Source organism: Balaenoptera musculus, chromosome 2 (assembly GCF_009873245.2).
Source record: "Balaenoptera musculus isolate JJ_BM4_2016_0621 chromosome 2, mBalMus1.pri.v3, whole genome shotgun sequence".
NCBI classification, from domain to species: domain Eukaryota; kingdom Metazoa; phylum Chordata; class Mammalia; order Artiodactyla; family Balaenopteridae; genus Balaenoptera; species Balaenoptera musculus.
In genome coordinates, this window is record NC_045786.1 from 133,023,084 (window position 1) to 133,040,149 (window position 17,066).

Here is a 17,066-nt window from a genome sequence, read left to right on the forward strand (position 1 = left end):
ACGAGCCACAGGGAAGTCCTAAAATTCCAAACTTCTTATAAGCACAAATAATAACCACGGAAATGATCTGAGTAGCTGGATTCATGGTAAGAAGATCTGTCAGTAAGATTACACACACTAGCCAAGAGTGGCAGAGTCCATCCCCACTCCTCCTCTGCAGCAGGTAACAGCCAGGTGGTTTTACTTTTGAGGATACTAAGGCAGAGAGAGATGAAACGCCCTTGTCGCTATCATTACGAGTAAAAAAATAATAATAATAAATTAAATAAGTAAAAACTTTAAAGCAGAGCCAAAACTAACTAGTCTAAGGATCTAGAGAATTCTGTCCTTAATGGAGGACGGAGAGGACCAACCAACTGCAGCTTTAATAAAAGCAGATACTATAAAATTCTAACTCCTTTTTTAAAAGACCTCTAGACCCTTTAATCTCCCAAGTAAGGCTTCCTCAACTTCCCAGATAAAAAGTATGCCCATTGGCCCCTTGCCCCTCACAGTGTGGTCCACAGACCAGCAGCATCGACATCTCCTGGGAGCAATGCAGCATCTGAGGCCCCTCCTCAGACCTACTGAATCAGAACCCACATTTTACCAGGATCCCCAGGTGATCTGGATGCACGTTAATATTCAAGAAGCACCGTATCTCCTTTTTCCTAAGGATTATACTCAGCTGTATAAAATTATTGTTAAGACATTCATGATGCAGAGAAGTTGGAATATAAAATTGCATGAGGCTACTAAGCAGTACAAAACACTCGCAATTTCCAAGTTCACATCTTAATGCTACTGCCTTTATACTAAATGTCCTGAAAATAGTCATGTTGTGAGTTTTTCTTTCCTAATGGCATTCTATAATTGTCCTACATGTTCCAAAAATTAGAATATATAATTAACCTGGGGAAAAATAACCCTTAGAGGTAAAAATATAGGAAAGACACAGAAACCTTACCTACAGCTTGAAGAAGTTAATATCTGGAAAGTGAAAAACTCTGATCAATTATTTGTGCTGTCTCTAAGACAGGCAATCACTTTAAATCTCCTCACACTACACTCATTAAACTGAATGGTTAATGGAGTGTTGGGTGGACAACCACTGGGTCATGCTGGAAAAAAAAAAAAAAGAATGAATCAGCAAAAGCCACTAGAAATCCTTGTCAGATTTTTAAATAATTCAACTATTGCACTCTCAAGAGCATCTAGGTCTTCAAATTTGTGCTGGGCAGTGGATTCCCTCTTCTTACAAATAGTCTTACTGGGAACTCCCAATGTATACAAGCTCCTTGAGAAAATACGGACAAAGGACAGAACCCAGGAGTCTTTCTTACCAGGTCCCTTGCCTTCTCTGCCTGTTGAAGTCGACCTAACCTTCAAAATCTCATATAAATGAGCTTCTGCTTCACTTTGCATGTATATACCTACATATGTAAAGTTACAACAACCTTATGAGCTAACAGTTATGATGCCCTTTTTTAGAGTTAGGAAAACCAAGGCTCAGAGAAGTAAAAGATTTGTCCAGGGTCAATGGCAGCAAAGAGAAGACTTGAATTCAGGATGTCCTGACTCCAAATTCTAGGCTTTCAACTGCCGTCCTGCATGTTGCCTCTAATGCTTTCCATGGTTCCCCTTGGTTGAAACTACTATTTCAGGACTTCCCTGGTGGTGCAGTGGTTAAGAATCCGCCTGCCAGTGCAGGGGACACGGGTTTGAGCCCTGGTCCGGGAAGATCCCAGATGCCGCAGAGCAACTAAGCCCATGTGTCACAACTACTGAGCCTGAGCTCTAGACCCCCGCGAGCCACAACTACTGAGCCTGTGAGCCACAGCTACTGAAGCCCACGTGCCTAGAGCCCGTGCTCCGCAACAAGAGAAGCCACCGCAATGAGAAGCCTATGCACTGCAACGAAGAGTAGCCCCTGCTCGCCACAACTAGAGAAAGTCCACACCCAGCAATGAAAACCCAATGAAGCCTAAATAAATAAATAAATAAAATTACTATTTCACCCTTCCATACTTTCAGAGCATTTTTTTCCACAGCATATGTCACTTCCTGTCTCACATTATAGAGTTTTCGTCCCCATGACTCATATGCTCCTGGAGAGCAGACACTGTGTTCCGCTCATCACTAAGGATCTAGTAATAATTTATAAATAGAAAACTGGGTTTTCCTCAGTTCTCTGGGGTTTGCCTTCCTAGAGGAAGTGCCCCTGGAAGCATACCCCTGAAAATGCAAGTGGTCACCAAGCTGGTTTTGCTTCAGCTAAGCTGCAATAACCACCATGACCACCACCACCACCATCTGCCCCACCTTCACCTGGGTGGGGTGGGGTCACATGACTAGTTTTCACCAATAGAATCTGAGTGGAAGGAAAATGAGTCCATTCCAGGCTGAGGAATTACGAGCAGCCTTCCCTAAGTTCTCTCTTTTTCCTGCCTCCTGGCTGGATGCAGAGGATCCACTGAGGTCGCATAGGCCCAAGAAGATAGTGGGGACACTTGGTGGAAGTGTAACTAGTGACAGTGGAACTGTGAAGAGGGGAAGTAATAAATCTACTGTGTTAAGCCACTGAGACTGGAATTGTTTGTTACAGCAACTGACCTTCCCTGACAGATACATCCCCATTTATCCAAAGTCTACCACTCAGTTCTTTTAGTTAACATGTATTCTTTTACAATACAAATGCTTCCATACAAATTAGGGCTACAAGGTATTCTTTGAGATAAGGAAGACATTACTGAATATTCCTTTAATGGAGTGTTGGAGCCCCTGAGAATTATCTGATTCCCTTTAGGTCTCTGAATCACCTTTGGACTCTTTCACAACTCTTTAAACTGCAGATAACTGATAGCCATACAAATAATTCTTCTCTAGACAAGAAAATTAATTGTCCAGTGGAGAAACAGCCCCCATCCCTCGGAAAAAGTCTGTCCTGCATCCATTTGTAAATTAATTTTAACAGTCTGTTTTTTGTTGTTGTTGTTTAAAAGTTAGAGTTTATTTGACAATACACAAGTGATTTGCAAATTTTATGGTTTAGTTGGAGCCAAATTTGAAACAGTCCTTGACTCCACGTAAATTTGTGATTCTTTGATCTTTCCTTTGAACCAGTTGTGGCATGCACCTGGTTCCTTTATTAATTAATGAACTTTTTAAAATCTTTGACACATGTTCATTTTATATCAAGAATCATAATTATATCTTCTTTAAAAATATATTTTTGGGCGCTTCCCTGGTGGCACAGTGGTTAAGAATCCGCCTGCCAATGCAGGGGACATGGATTTGAGCCCTGGTCCGGGAAGATTCCATATGCCGCGGAGCAGCTAAGCCCATGTGCCACAACTACTGAGCCTGCGCTCTAGAGCCTGCAAGCCACAGCTACTGAGTCTGCACGCCTACAGCCTGTGCTCTGCAACAAGAGAATCCACCGCAATGAGAAGCCTGCGCACCGCAACAAAGAGTAGCCCCCGCTCGCTGCAACCAAAGAAAGCCCACACAAAGCAACAAAGACCCAACGCAGCCAAAAATAAAATAAATAATGAATTTATTTAAAAATAAATAAATAAATAAAATAAAAATATATCTTTTAACAACTATGAATTATTGACGGTCCCTCAAAGTCTTTAAACCAAGTTCTTAAAGAAAGAGTGTTCTGATATAGTGAAAGGGATTAAGAAAAGACTGAAGCCTCTTTGGATCCCAGGGCAGTCCTGGGTGGCCACTACCAGTGCTGAAAGGAAGGGTGGAAAGCGAGGATGATAAGGATGATGACCAGGCAGAAGGAGGAAGAAAAGAGAACACAACAAACTTCCCCCGCATCATGATTTTTCCCATGGTTTTCCCCTACCTCCTTTTCATTAGTGGATTAAGTAAATGAGTTGTTTTTAGAACTGTCGTTTCTGTGGCTCAGCCCTGAACAGTAAGGCCTACCTAGCAACAACTCTTCACTTTAGCTCTGTGTGCATGGTCTCCATCACCCACCTGCTTCCCACATGGCAGGGCTCAGAAGCCCAAGGCCGTGGTCCTGCAGGATGTGCAATACTTTATCAAGCTTGTGATAAACAAACCTAGGTGGTAGTTCCCCTGGTGCCTGTGGCTGATTTCATGTCAAACCTTATGCCGTTGGAAGCTGCCGACATTACTTGGAGCATTTATCCCCAAGGATTCATCAAAGCCATCCTGTTCCAAACAGTTGCTGTCCTCTCTCAAGAGGAGCAGCTTGAAATTCAAATCCCATTATTTCAGAAAGATTTCAGCCCTGCAGGAAAACTTAGAGGTGGAAAGCGTAGATCAAAATTCCCTCAGCTGGGGGCTTCCCTGGTGACGCAGTGGTTGAGAATCTGCCTGCCAATGCAGGGGACGCGGGTTCGAGCCCTGGTCTGGGAAGACCCCACATGCCGCGGAGCAACTAAGCCCGTGTGCCACAACTACTGAGCCTGCGCGTCTGGAGCCTGTGCTCCGCAACAAGAGAGGCCGCGATAGTGAGAGGCCCGCGCACCGCGATGAAGAGTGGCCCCCGCTCGCCGCAACTAGAGAAAGCCCTCGCACAGAAACGAAGACCCAACACAGCCAAAAATTAATTAATTAATTAATTAATTAATTTAAAAAGTGAAATTCTTAAAAAAAAATAGCTAAATGGTAAATTAAAAAAAAAAAAATTCCTTCAGCTGTAAACACTCCTCTTTTAAATTCCTTCCCTGGGTCTTGATAATCTGGGTGTTTGTAAAGTTTATTTTAAAGATTCTTGACATGAATTGAAACTGGGCATTCCTTGTTGGACACATATCTATATTTTGTGCCAGATTCTGTGAAAAAATCTTTCTGTCCAACAGAAAATCAGAAAAGTTCTTAGTTGGAAAATCAGAACCCCATGGTTATTAATTCTCAAATGCTGAAATGAAATGAACTGGCTGACTTCAACCTCAGCTGATCACTAAGCTAAGCTTTGAGGATTTAGCATCTTCTTTTTATGATCTCAGTAGAGAGAGGGGGAAATTACTGAATTGCTCTATTTTCTGAAATGCAAAAGTTAAGTGCATTCTTTCTCTGATCCAAATTAAGGAAGACAAATAAAACTGGGGAGACTACAAATACTCCAGATTCTTAACACAGCGGACCTATAACATTCGATTAATTCACCTTAATTTAGCATCATTAACTTCAAATCAAGAGATAAGGACACTGTTTTCACTACTTTCTCAGTTTTGTTTTAACACAATTGGAAGCTTTTTAACATCATCTTTGTTTACTTTCCTCTGTATTTTTCAAAGAGGACAATTTATACTCAGTTTCTTCATTTCCGAAATTTTTTTCAGTCCTCTCTGTATTTCTTGTTTAATTCCCAGAAGAGCCTACTAGATGTTTTCATATGTTAATAATTCCCCAACTGAGCCTATGAGTGCATTCTGATTACAAAGAAATTAGTTCAAAGCACTCTCCTCAGATATAATGTGCCTTATTAATGTTTTTATTAACTGTAGCTGATGAAGAGATTATTTTCTGGCTTAGTTCCAAGAATCCTTTTTTAGCTCTCCAAAGGAAAAGTGACTGCTGAATTTTCACATAAGAAATTCACTCTTAATGAATGAAATGTGATTTTTTTTCCAATTCTCTAATTCAATATAGTTTAATCATGAAAATACAGATAAGGGCTTCAACTTCTGGAAAGCATTAAGTCTATTATCTCACACAGATCATTAACAGAAATAAAGATGAATAATGTGAAGCTGAGATATTTGGGTTTAGTTCCAGAAGGCTCTTCCTAAATCAACAAGTCCAAATTTACTTCTTTTTTTAAACCTTTGATACAAGAACCTATTATCCAGGGCCTTTTAAAGGGCCTTAAAGACATGAAAAGAGAACAATTTTGTTCAAACCAGAACCCTAAAACATTTAAAATACTATATTATAAGTTTGTTCCAGCCAGAAGTGAGATACAAAAAGACAACTCAATTCTCTGACTTGGAGAAGCAATGATCCAGTGGCAAAGCAAATCAGGTTTAATAAATTTCTCACTTCCATGTAGGTGATGCTATGGCTGTTTTTATTCTTTGGTAGAAGCTATCAAAGGCCTTATCGCCGTTAAACCACCTAATTAGCTATTTGGAAATTTTTTAAATGATTGATCGCTATGAGAATGCAATCATCTGATTCTCATCTGATTCAGATTCTAAGGTAATGAAGGTAGCTGGCCCAACATTTTCAAGGTCTGATCATTAAACGGCGTAGAATCACTCCAAGCTCATTCTAAAATGTTAGATTGCTGCCCACAAAAAAGAAAAGGTAGTTTACTCAACACAGGGCAGGTGTTAGCTAATGCTATGATGGTAATCATTTTGCAGTATATAAGCGTATCAAATAAACACGTTGCACACAATGTTATGTTAATCATATCTCAATACAGCTGGAAAAAATATAAAACATTAGATTATGTTCCGGAAAAAAACCTAGCCTCAAAATGTTATCTATGGTTGATGACCTGAAGGCATGCTATAATTAGTTCATTACTAAGGGCTTTGTAGATGTAAAAACTATTTTGAAGTAAGTAGAGAGAACCAGAGAAAGTTAAGATCACATGAAGTTCTACCTGTCATGTGATATTTAAGCTTAATCTCAGTTATAAGCATCATAGAGAACCCTCAGTACTGATCAGTTACCATTTTTTCCACAAATCCAACTAACTCCGTTTAACACGCCCCTTCCCGTCCCCCACACTGCTATCCAGGATAGTTAAATAAGGGACTACTGTTTAATTGTCAGAGCGCAATAAAGCATCCCCATCCCTCCTCCCAACTGTGCTGGACAGTTTCAGGTCCAGCATGGCTACCAGCTGGAAGAGAACCCCGTTTTAATCAATCAACAGTACTCAATGCTGAGTACTAGATACTGTGCACTTCCAAAAAAGCCCTAAGCAAAATGAGATACTGGAGTGGGAATGAGCCCTACTGCCAAGAACGGCTGGGGGAGTTTCACAGGGGAGGACTGAGTGGGAGTTAGGGTTCCCGGGAAAGGCTTCAGCGAGAGCCGGCAGGGGGAGGGGGCAGACAGACAGAAAATGGAGAAGACCATTCCAGGAAAAAAGAATAATGGTAGAAAAAAAATGCGGGATCCAGAAATGTCTGATGCATGTTCTGGTGACAGTGATTACAGCCCGATGAAGGCAGAGGTCTTGGACAAAGCAGTCGAGAGAAATGAGGAGGGAAGATAGACCCCAGACAGATCCTGGAGGTCCTTGAATATATCAGGGGTGTATAAAAGAAACAAATACACTTATAAGAAACGCTTCCTACCCATGAACTGTTGCATCCCTGAGTTATCTGATGGAAATCTCTGATTCCTTGATTTTATATTCAATCTCTCCTTCACTTCTGCTGCGGTGTATTTTTAATTCGCACCACCAATCCTCTGAATTTCAAAAATATCTCTGGCTTCCTGAGGCCAGTTCGAGAGGTTGGCAGTTCTTTGAGATCACACAGAACCTACTAATACAGTACTGGAGAGACCCAGCTGCACAAAGATCAATGTTTTAACAACCAAGACTGATTTCCCTTCCTCCACACAGGAACATCCCCAGGGAAGCTTTATGCATAGGGGAGCTAGCTGCAGACGGGGCTGGGGCTGCCACTGTGCTCTCCACTAACTCTATTCTACGAGTTTCCCTCATTAGCGTTTGACTTAGAGTTGACTCCTCACTAGTTTTCTCAAAAGAAATCTTTGGAGGAGAATAAGGGAATTTGCAGTGTCCCACAGCTGACTTGGGCAAAGGGAACTGTGTGTGTGTTTGTGTGTGTGTGTGTGTGTGTTAATGATCTGAGTTCTACAACTCTTGGAATTAATGAATTTCAAAGCCTCAATTCCAGTCTGCCTGAAATTCTTGGTGCAAAAGTCCTACATAGAGCTGTGAAAAATCATTAAGTGTCAGTCCTAAAAAGAAAATTTAACACAACCCACAAAATCATCCATGCCATCAATCCTTTCCTCCTTCCAAATGACGTAACATTTCCTATGTTGAAGGAACATAAGAGTTTGACTGTAGCCATTATACATAACTGCTCATCAGAAGTGCCATGAACACCAAAATGAAAGAACAAAACCCAGAATACATTACATTCTTTTTAGGCCAGAACCTGGTTTTGTTCAGCCTTGACCAGCTATCTTTTTGATTTTTGATTCAAGACGGGTGTCCTCAGAACATACCTGCGAGCACGGTTGGAAGTGGGCAGCAGGAAGGAAGTCTATTCACTTTTATGTATTTAACCTATTTATAACCTACTCCATGCTAAAAAGAGGATTTACACCTTCTAACAAAAATACCTACAATATAACAGGTTAAAAATAAATAAGTGGAAAACTCAGGAAATAAATGCATTTAAAACCCCAAATCCTGAGTTTGTCAGATTTTTCACCACAGGCATGGGGACAGATTTTCTCCCATAGAAATCCCCAGCTACTAATAATCTGCAAGTAACCAATGGCTCAGATGGAAAGATCTATGAAGAAATGATTTCTTGGACTTGGAAGGCATCCTGCTCTGCAGACCTAACATCCCTTAAGCACTCATCCTCCTGAGGTGGGGAGAGGCAGGGATCACAATCTCTAATTTAAACTTTGGCACCAGTGTGTCCTGCCTAATGTGGAAAAAGGAGGTCTACACCCAAGTTCTGCTCCTCTTGTCTCAGAAAAATAATTCAGTTCTTTCCAAAGAAAGAGTAAATGGCATTACTCTTAAATCCACAAACCCTGGGTACCATCTGAGGACAGGAAGGAACTCCAAGTAACTGGCAAGTACCTACTCAAGGAAACTCACATCCGGAGATGCTCACTCATTCCAGATGCAGAAGTCAGGGTACAGACCTCCATGGTACAGATTTAGAAGTCTGTCATGTTGAGGCAGGAGGCAGACAGGCCCTAGGTAAGACATTTACAGCTGGCCTCCCATTTACATCTCATGAAGCAGGAAAAAGTGGGCTTCAGGCCAGACATTCACAACTAGCCTCCTGTTTACATTTCCTGAGATAGGAGATAGGTGGGCTCCAGGTTAGGCATTTACAGTCAGCCTCCTGTTTGCACTCCAAAACGGAAGTAACAACTGAAACAGGGTAAAAAGCCAGGCTTTGTCTCCTGTGGACACCTTAAGATAACAGTTGTGGCAGGAGCAGAGAGGAGCTAGACCTTGTTTGAGTAAAGGATCAAGAGGCCATATACTTCCCATCCTTGGGGCAAGGGAGACACTACACATGCGCAGAAAGGCTCCTTGCAGGTCAAAAGTCAGGGGACAATGCCAGGCCACACTGAGTCTTGCTTCTCCCAGACGCCTTCACATCAAGATCCATCCTGGCTGAAAGGTGCGTGCGCACCTAAGGGGAGGGTCCTGAGACAAATTAGCCAGGGGGGACAAAACAAGATGATTGGCCAGAAGGAAGACAAAGACCTGGAAAACTGCCCTTTTATAAAGAATTTAAGTATTTCCCAAAGGCGCAACTCTCTCTCTGAGTTCACCCGTGCATCTTTCCGCATGTACTTTGCTTTTCCAATAAACTTTTTACTTTTCTCTTTACCTTTTGCCGCCTCACCTGAATTCATTCTTGACAAGGCAGGCAAGAACGAGGGATCCAGGCCCTAGCCCCTACCCGCTGTGGTCTAGTAGTTAGGACTCCCGGTCCGGGAACTAAGATCTTGCTTCCAGCTACTACTCGCGCTGCATGCTGCAAGCTGCCACTTAACTGCTGCGTGCATCCGAAATCAATGTGACCATGGGCTTTCTGGGAAAACTAAACCATGGATATTGACTTTAATCTCAATGTGACTGTAAAAAGCTGGGGTTTTTTTTTTAAGGCACACTAATCCAATACACAAAAGATCATTACAAGCAACGTAAATCTTCACTAATGGAGATTCAATTCATAGAGCACAGAACACTTCTGATAATCCTCTTTCTCCATCCCCTTCACAAACAGAAGCTGCCTCACCCCAAGGGAACAACCAGCAGACCCAGTCTAGGACAGTTGTGCTCCGTGGGTGGGACCCAGGTATCAGTACTTTGTGTCGCTCTCCAGGGGGTTCCAGCCAAGAGTGAGAACCACTGGTGCGGGGGCTTTAGCCAATCTGCCACTCACATCACGCTGGTTACGTTGGATTAAGTTTCCTTTCCTTCTCCTTCCTTACACATATTTAACCACGTTAGCCCGGCAACTTCCTGAGCAACCTCGTAATACACAGCTTAAGATGTTATATGCCAAAATACACTGACATTTGTTGCAGTGAAGAGTTGTTTGAAATCTCACACTTCCCACTATCTTTTACGGAGCATCTTTTTCTTGCTGTCACAGCCCGTGTTGCACTATATTTAAGTGTTCAGTCTTAGCTACATGTTAAGTGTTCTAAAAGAACAAGAAGGATGATGGGAGAAGAAAGAGAAGAGCTGACACGTTTGAGGACGAAGGCTCTGACTTTCTCACAGACCAATGCTCAGTTTCTCTAAGGCCGAACCCCCTCACCCTTTGCCTGCAGTTCATTCTACCTTTCTACCAATTCAAAACACTTTCTCTTTCTTTCACATTAAAATCATCCTAAATCACCAGGTAATGAACCTGATAAATAATAATAAATCCATGATAACATCTTATGGGTTATCCTATCCAGACAGCAGATCTACATTTTTGTAAGGCCTTCTCAAGGTATATTATTGCAATCCAAAGGAAGGCTCTTAATATTGAAGAGTAGGCACCATGTTAAAATGGGGAGGGGGATATAAATTAGAGATCACACAAGCACTCCCGAAGTCACACCCCACAGATGGCTGCCCGCTCAAAGAAACCTCTGGTTGTAAATGATGATTCAATTCCCCACTGTGTAATCGTTCAGCCACTGGCCTCACATCTATAGAACCATTCTTTGCCCCATGGTAATTTACCTCTTTACAGGTCAACCTCTCACTCTTTCCACAACATATAGCACACACTTAGTAGGTGCTCTATGAATGTCTGGTGAGAAACTAGAAACATGAATGCTCTTCATTCTTCTGCTTTCCACAAACATCTCTATACTGTTAATTGAATATTTATCATGTTTTTTAAAGACCTCCAGAGAAAAATATTCCACTTCCTAAATCAGGAGCCCATCCTAATGTTAGATGCAGGCTTTTGAAAAAAACGTGAAGACAGCTATAGTAATTCTGCACTTAACTAACTGATGGCTTTTGGAAGACTTATCTATTCAAACATCAACCAAACCATAAAGTGGCCAAAAACTGGTCTCTTCTTGGAACAATACCACCACCCTCAGGCCCTCATCCAGAACTCATGAATTCAAAACATATTTAAGATAAATATATTAGTTTAATAAGATTAGTCACAGGATTCTTGGAAGATAAAAGAAACATGGGACTTCCCTGGTGGCACAGTGGTTAAGAATCCACCTGCCAATGCAGGGGACACAGGTTCGAGCCCTGGTCCGGGAAGATCCCACATGCCGCAGAGCAACTAAGCCCGTGCGCCACAACTACAGAGCCTGCGCTCTGGAGCCCGCAAGCCACAACCACTGAGTCCACGTGCCACAACTACTGAAGCCCGCACGCCTAGAGCCCGTGCTCCACAACAAGAGAAACCACCGCAATGAGAAGCCCGCAAACTGCAACGAAGAGTAGCCCCCGCTCAAGGCAACTAGAGAAAGACCGCGCGCAGCAGTGAAGACCCAACTCAGCCAAAAATAAATAAATAAATAAATAAATTTATTAAAAAAAAAAAAAGAAACATGGATAAGAATCAGCCGCAAGAGAAGTAAACAGAAAAACACAGAAATCATAGATAGGTATAGTGATTGACACATGCCCCCATCCATTCCACCAGTCATGTGATCACATTCCCCTTGTCAATGATTGTTTAGAAATGAGCATGTGACCTAATCCCAGCCAATCAGAGGTGAGAATTCTACTGGGGGATTCTTGGAAAGTCTTCCTCTCTCCTGAGGAAGGAACACAGTAAAAAGACAGTCCTCTTCTTTGTCTGAACAATGTCTTGTCTAGGTGTGACATCTGAAACTGCTTCAGCCACTGCAACTGTAAGGAGGCCAGCCTGGGGCCAAAGTGAACATCCCAAGGAGGACAGTGCAGCAAGGTGGAAAAACATGAGTCACCAATGACAGCTGAGCTACTGAGTCAACTGACCCAGGAGCTCCATCTCTGGACTTCTTGTTTTCAGAGAAAATATATTTCTTTACTCTTTAAGTCAATTTAAGGTTTCTGCTACGTGTAGCTAAAGGCATCCTAGCAGATACAGAATGCACAGAGGAAAGAATCACCAGACATTAATTACATTGCACATGTTTAAACATTAAAATGGATATGTTGACTCAACTTTGCCCATATTGATTTTATACTTTTAAAAGAATAATCGTGTGATTTATTATAGTGAAAGGATAAGAAGTAGTGTGGGTCACAGTATCTGCTCTCTGTACAGGTTCTTACCAATAAATTTAAAAATAAACTTGTTAGATCAGAAAAGAAATTGATTCTGCATATGTAAATAAAGAGCTTCCTATATGCTACTAGCATTTTACCAATCAATGCACCTCAGTCATAACATGGAACTTTCACTCCTGATGCTCTGTCCTCTATAGTTCAGTCCACAATCACACCTCCCAACAGCAAGATCAAGAAATTGGGCTCTCTCTCTCCAAAGCTTTACAGGCAATGTGTATGTGACAATACAGAAAACAGAAGTGCACAGAATTAAGCCATGGATCTACTGCTTTGCCTCAGAAAGTCATCTAAGTTTTCTGCTCCTGTTACTTCACAGAAAATGAAACGATAATCTATTCAAAGAGTATGTATTATTTTTAGCCAATCCCAACTACCCACTTCAATCTGTTCATTTTTAAAGGTTTCTATGGGTTTTAGCATTTGCTTTGGAATACTACTCATATTGTAAAATAGGATGTGATAGTCTATAAATAAAAATAACACACTTAAAAATAGCAATGAATAAGATGGCCAATTAAAGTATAATTATATTAAATTGGATTACTTTTTAAAGGTCTCAATCTTTGCATTTTTAGTGATTCATTAAGAAAAAACCATAGTTAAGTTTACAACACTCACACTCAGACTACAGCTGCCACGCAAGCTCTACTTCTAAAATGAAGCTGCTCATGAAATACTTACTGAAATCTGTATTAGTTTCCTATTTCTGCTATAACAAATTACCACAAACTTAGGGGCTCAAAACAACACAAATTTATTACCTTACAGTTCTGCAGGTTAAAAGTCTAAAATGGGTCTTGAGGGACTAAAAATCAAGGTGTCAGCTGGGTTGTGTTCCTTCTAGAGGCTCAAGGGGAGAATCCATCTCCTTGCCTTTTCCAGCTTCTGGAAGCTGCCAGAATTCCTTGCTCATGGCCACATCACTCTGACCTCTGCTTCTGTCATCACATCTCCTTCTCCGACTCTGACTTGATGCTTCTTGCTTATAAGGACACTCGTGTTCACACTGGGCCTTTGCAGAAAATCCAGGATAACCTCTCCCTCTCAAGATCCTTAACCTAATCACATCAGCAAAGTCCTTTTGCCATGTAAGATAACATAGTCACAGGTTCCAAAGATTAGGATGTCAACATCTTTGGGGAGCCGTTATTCTTGGTACCACAAAATCCATCACAAATAGGGGAGGTTTCCCTCTATTTCACATGACCTGAGAACATTTAGGAAACTGTATCAATTAACATTGATCCAGAAGTTGTCACTCATTTTGAGTTAATAGGAAATACTCCTGTCCCTCCAAGAAAAAGTTGGTGAGCTAATAAAATCCTAGACCTGGACACTACTACTCTAACCCAGTCTTCCCACAGTGGAAAAAAAGGAAGGGCTTGAAAGATTTGTTCCTTATTTTGGTTCCCATGAAAACTACAATGCTAAAAACATGTTGGCAAACTGAAGATATCAGAAAAAGAAGTGGCAGTAAAAGGTAGGAGACAACCAGGAAAATGGTAAATTTTCTTAAAAGGAAAAATCTGATATGAAATAAAAATTCAGGACTTAGGGAAATCACTTTTAAAAGCATAGCAAATCACTAAACTGGTATCACTAATTTAAGAAACCTTAGCCATGCATGGAGGCTGGAATCAGGAGGCAGGACAGGGGGACAATAGGGCTATTTGTCCTGTGCCTCATACCCTACGCACCTTAAAATGTAACTGCTATTAGCCAAAACCTGGGGAAAACCCAAATGTTCATCAACAGGTGACTAGATAAACAAAATGTGGTATATCCATACAATTGAATACTACCCAGCTATAAAAAGGGAACAAATTACTGATACAGACCACAACATGGTTGAATCTCAAAATCATTATGTTAAGTGAGAGAAGCCAGGTACATAAAGGTATGTATTATATGATTCCGCTTATATAAAATTCTAGAAAATGCACTCTAATCTGTAGTAATATAAGTAGATCGGTAGTTACCTGGGATTGGGGACTGAGAGAGAGACAGACTGCAAAGGGCATGAGGAATCATTGTGGGGGACAAAAGGGAAGTGATGGAAATATTCTGCATTTTCAGTGAGATGGAGGCTACATGAGTGTAGCCTCCATCTTGACAACTGTCAAGACTCGTCGAATTGCATACTCTGAGTGCAGTTTATCGTATATAATTTATACCTCAATAAAGTTGATTTTTTAAAAATTTGACTCTTCTTCAATGGTAAATTTGTGTTGAAAAAGGCTAGAGCCCAAATGATCATGCTACCCTTGAATTGTAACCGCTACAGATTTTTCTAAGATTCATAGCCTCTCCGATTGCTTATAATTATCATAGGTGGTAAGCCAACTTCCTAAGTGGGGAAAATTGGCTTCCTGGACCACAGTCCAGGAATAGATGCCATATGGCCTCCATAGAGTACCTCTGTACAAAAGCAACCCTCTCTCCAGTAAAGGGGTACAGTCCCTAAATATTCACCCAATCCATACTTAAAAGACTGTTCAGCTGTCCATGATCCTTCCATATTATAAATCCACTACCTGAGGAGTCACTTGATGTGTAGATTTTTGTCTTTGTGTTTAACCTCTGTAATTTTGTATTTACATTGGTATTTTGTATTTTATTTTATTGATCTCAACCAGTTCATGTAGAACAGGTGCATTTCAGACTAAATATTTATTCACATGTTCCCAGTCCAGTGTTTGTGTTTGTTTTATAATATTTTGATATATTTATAAGCTTTTAGCAGTTTCATTTGATATGTTTTTAAAGTAATTACTGCCCAATTACATGCCGGATTTGTTCAGGAAATAATTTAGTAAATACAGCGTTGTATGCACATGTATGATACCTTCTGCCTGTCCAGTGGAAGTCCATCCTTTATCACCTCCTCTGCTTACCATAAGCATATTCCACAGGAAATCCCAGGTACATTTCAACTACAACCTTTATGCCAACCTAGAGGGTGATAATCCCAGAATAATTTCTCAGTCCCAGACTTCTTCCCTGAACTCAAGACTCAAAATCCAAGTCCATCCTGGACACCCCACAGGCTCCTCATATTCAATGTGCCCAGAATTAGCTGATCATCTCCCCAATATGCCAAGTTCACGTCGCTCCCTCTATTCCCTCTCTTCATCAGAGACATCACTCTCCACCTGCTCGCCCAGTCTAAAAACCTAGAAATCATCCTCCACTCTCTTTCTATTTTTCCTCATCCCCCCAAATCAGTTAGTACCCGTGACGAAAAGCTCTCAGGTTGGCTCCTTTTTCTTCATCCCACTTCCTCTGCCTTAGTTCACACCTTCGTTTCGCACAGGGACGTTTCATTGGTCTCATAAGTGTCCTTTCTCTCTCCCCAGTCTCACGCTCCTCCCCTGTTCCTCCACTGCACTATCACTAGAATGGTTTTCATAAAGGACAAGGGAAAATATCTTGGCAGTCACAGCTCTTCGTGATGCATCCTTGCTTACCTTACCTTTCCAGCCTTGTCTGGTGTTGTATCTCCTAGAGCTTCTTTTTACCCACTTACAACATTCTTTGCCAACCCATCTGTTTTATGCCATGCTCTTTCCTCCCTCCAATGCCTCTGTGTATGTTCTGTCTTTGACCTCTTTCTCCTGCAAGCTATCTCCTACTTATATATCCTTCAAGCGACAGCTCTGAACTCTCCAAGCTACTCTAAATGGCCCCCTTCTACATTTCTGCTCTGACCTCCTATAACCCTACTTTTATTATAGAATTCACCCACCCGGCACTGAAGCCTTTACGAGTGGGCTCTGCTCTAATCAAGAAAAGGCACTGCCTCATTTTTCTCTGTTTCCAATGCCTTGCAAAGGAACATAGTAGGTGTTCCATTTTTTGGATAAATTAATTAACCAAATCTAAAGGACAGCTCATGAAAGAATTCTATAATGGAAGAGAAGATTAAAGATCCTTATGCATGTTTCCTTAGTTTTAGAGATTATGAAAAGGATTCCTCCTTTGACTGCAAACCTTTAAAGGTTTACCAACTTCAGTCTGAGCTTTGAAAAAAGCGAGAGAGCTTGTTTTAAACTACACAAGCGTGTGATACACAGATGATGCGACCTTCCCATTCCATACTTATTTTAATGCACTTACCTCTCCTCATCACTAATCTGAAAGAGTTTTCATGGGAGGAGAGGAGAACAATCTTTAAGAAATCATATGTAATAAGATTCTAAATTGGAAGTTTCAACCGAGGCACCAGAATACACTAGTATGATATTCCAGAGTGAAGTCCAAGACCAACATCCAAATTTTCAATGAAATACTCCAAACGCTGGTTATATGACTCTTAAATCTAACCTCTGCTGTACTTAAGGTATAAACGGGTCTTTTAAAGACTAAAAGAGTTTCAGGGAGATTTCTTTGGAGAAGAGGTCACTTCCCCTCAGGTCAAGAGAGTGAGGCCTCAAAGAATCACCCAGAGCTTAATAGCATCTCTCCAGAAAAAGGTAAGAGGAGACGGACAGAGGAACGTCCCTGCTGACAGGAAGAGAGTGTCAGAGTCGGGGTCAGCCTGCATCGGCGGAGGCTCTCACCGAAAATCCAGGCCGGGCACAAGAGAGGGTAAGCTTGG

The 17,066-nt window shown here is 41.3% G+C and overlaps 1 protein-coding gene across 1 annotated transcript in view; it reads right to left on the reverse strand.

The window, feature by feature from the left end:
- The window catches only part of ARMH4 (armadillo like helical domain containing 4), a 138,221-nt gene that overhangs the window by 73,033 nt on the left and 48,122 nt on the right, over positions 1 to 17,066 (reverse strand). The window lies entirely within an intron of this gene.